The sequence below is a fragment of the Biomphalaria glabrata genome, chromosome 1 (assembly GCF_947242115.1).
Source record: "Biomphalaria glabrata chromosome 1, xgBioGlab47.1, whole genome shotgun sequence".
In the NCBI taxonomy this organism is placed as follows: Eukaryota; Metazoa; Mollusca; class Gastropoda; family Planorbidae; genus Biomphalaria; species Biomphalaria glabrata.
The window spans coordinates 28,739,969-28,743,145 of NC_074711.1; positions in this window are offsets into that span (position 1 = coordinate 28,739,969).

Sequence of the window (3,177 nt, forward strand, 5' to 3'; positions counted from 1 at the left end):
AATTATATGGTTTAGTGCAATGCTGTCAACTCAAATATGAGTCCCTGGTACTAGATCAGAAATACGTAGCTATAGTTAAAATAGGAGATTTTCATTCATGGAAGCAAAATGTAATATAGAGGTCTAGATATAGTCTATGGTAAAACCAAAAAGTTTCCAAAACATTTAATACTATTGTAACGAATCAAGGGTAAACACTCAACGAAGAATAAAGGTGAAGAAATGAGATATGTTTATCTGCAAGATATTTTTTTACAAGATAGACGATCAGAATGGACCTCATTCACCAATCGTAAACAAACAGCATTTAGCCACGTGATAATATTGATAAAACAACGGAAAAAAAAACGTATCACGTAACAGCCTTAGTGTATTACGTAATTTGTATAGAAGCGATAGAGAATCGCGTGGCTAAATGGTGTTTGTTTACGATTGGTGAATGAGGTCCATTAACATAAATTTGTTATGTTGTCTATGTATTAATTTAGCTGCATGACTATGTCTCCACTACTGCCTTCCACTAACATACACCGTTCACTGTTGCCGCCTATTTCTTAACGTTCCAACAGGGTTCTCTATCTTGCCACTAACACAGGTCACATTACGTGTCCTAGGAACGATAGTATATGCCTAAATACACTAAAAGGAATGTCTTCCACTAACAGGAACGACCCTTTCCAGTTTCCTCACAAGACTTCTTCCTGACCAGCCAACCTACATTGCTTCTCACCCGCACTGGCTATGATCCCCTCTACATCTCAGGCTGCTCTAAACTTCTAACCTATCTTTAGTTCTGTTTCTCTATCTACGAATCCGGAATCAACAGTCCACCAACTTGTTTCTACCCACTCACTCGTCTTTGACAGTGCCCTGGTGCGCACCGTATGCTTCAATATAGGAGCGGAGATATAACAATATCATGGGCGTAGCCAGGATTTTTTTTTCGGGGGGGGGGGATTTTTTTCCGCCCCCCTCCCCGCGCGCAAAAAAATAAATTATATGTAGGCCTGTGTGTGTGTGTGTGTGTGAACATAATCTTTATTACATTCTGACCCTTCATTATTTCGGAATATTGTGTCATAGAATGGGTTATTTCTGGAGTTAGTGGAAAAATTGTAGACTCCCGCCATTGCCAGCAAGGGGGTCTGAGGAAGCGGAACAGGCAGTCCTAGCCCAGTTCCGAGTCGGACACTGTCCAATAGGCACGTACTTTGGACGGTTGAAGGACAACTACGACACACGGTGCCGCCACTGCGTCGAGGACGACGAGATAATAGAGTACATTCTTTATGAATACCGAGCTCTGCATGAGGGACGATCGGGAAAAGGAATTGAGAGAGAGAGAGTACTGGTCCAAGTGCGGCAAAAGGTCTGTCCTTGTACGGGGATAAAACGACCTTACAAATCACTGCCCGCTTCCTCTTCCGTGCTCTAAGGGAGTAATCTCAGCATGGTTGTTACTAATGGGGTTTCTGATTCGGGGGAGCGCTAAGAGCTCCCTCAGCGCGGGGCACAGCCCCGCCGCCAAGCACTATTTCTGGTATTGAAAGCCAACAAAATGCATATTCTGAGTTATCTACAGTGCATTTTCCTGCTATTAAAAAGTTTTTAAAAACCTAATGTGCTATTCTTACTGACTTAGACATCCCCCCCCCAAGTGCCGTTCGGTGCATTTGCCGTCAAGCTTTCTCCACAAAAATCTGTCACTGGTAATGTCTGAAGCCTCTCAACGGCTTCGTCAGGTTTCAATGGGTCCTCATGATCACCACCAAGGCTCCTCTCTCTGGCTTTAGCATCTGAACGAACGTCTGAGTTGATGATTCTCTCGTCCACAGCAGGTATGCGTTGGTTCATGGCGGCTATCTTGGTGTTCATGGCATCTATCTTGGAATTGGTGTTTTCCAGCCCCGAGTTCATAGCTGCCATCTGCTCCTGTTTGCTACTGGCGATCTGTCCCTGCATAGCTGCCATCTGTTCCTGCATGATACTGGTGAGCTGTTCCAGCAAGTCCGGTTCGACTTCAAAAAGATATGTGTCCGGATCTTCTTTTTCTTCCAACATGTCTTCTCGGAGGCGTGCTTGTAAAGTTTCCTTGTTTCCACATGCTTTCAGCCTTCGTCCACGGAGTTCTTGCTTCAGTTCTCTAAATTCAAGTTCGTACAGCAGTTTCAGACGAGCCATAGTAGATCCGACCCAATCCGATTCCGATCCGATCCCACTTCTGACACCAGTTGTTACGAATCTCACTATCAAGGCTCTCTGCAAACTGCACCTTACACCACCAACTTAAAGAACTTGACAACTCAGGGCTCCAAGGTAACGTAACACTTTAATAGTTGAATAAATAATAGCCAATACTGTACAATTGGCAACATGTACACTGTACAAATATCTCTCCGCTAACACCGTTCCGCCGTATCAACTCTTGCACTGGCCTCTCCGTCTCGTTCCGGGCTTGCACTGGGTTCAACATTTCAGGACTGACTTCACACACTAGGCTCGTTGCGTCGGACTCGATCGCAGACCAAGATCAAGAAGCCAGTCGTCTCAACTGTACTTGACAGTACTCCGCACTGAACCGTCGTAATGCTCCGTACAGAACCACACCGCTGAACTGTGCTGTAGTCGACCGGACTGTAGTGAACCGGGCTCTGAACCCCTGCCGTGAACCGTCTTGACTGCGACACCTCCGCTCTTATATAGGGTCCCTACAGGCCTTCTCGAACCGGACAGAACGCCGCTCGACGTTTCAAGGTGGTCAGATGACTACAACTCTCGTGACGCTCCTGAGCTCTGCTCACGACGTCGATCCTTCCCGGACCGCCGTCGATCCTTCCCGAACCGCCGTGTTGACACTCGTCTCGGCTGACCGTCGTAACTCGTCACGGTTGACCGCTCGTCTAGCGCTGGCCTGGGGCGATTTGCGTCGGCTGACTACACACACACCACTACCCCTCTCTGTGCCACCACCAAGTTTATAACAATATTGAAGATAGAGGTGTTCCAACTTAAAACGCTCTGTATGGGGGTTTTAAACTTAAAAAAAAAGCCTTCTGTAGGAGAGGGGTTTAAACTCAAAACCCCCAATTGGCATGGCTACGATAATTTTAGCGTGTAGTTGCTTTTTTTATATTGAAGAGTTAAAACCCCATTGACTACGCTCATAGATTTTAGAGT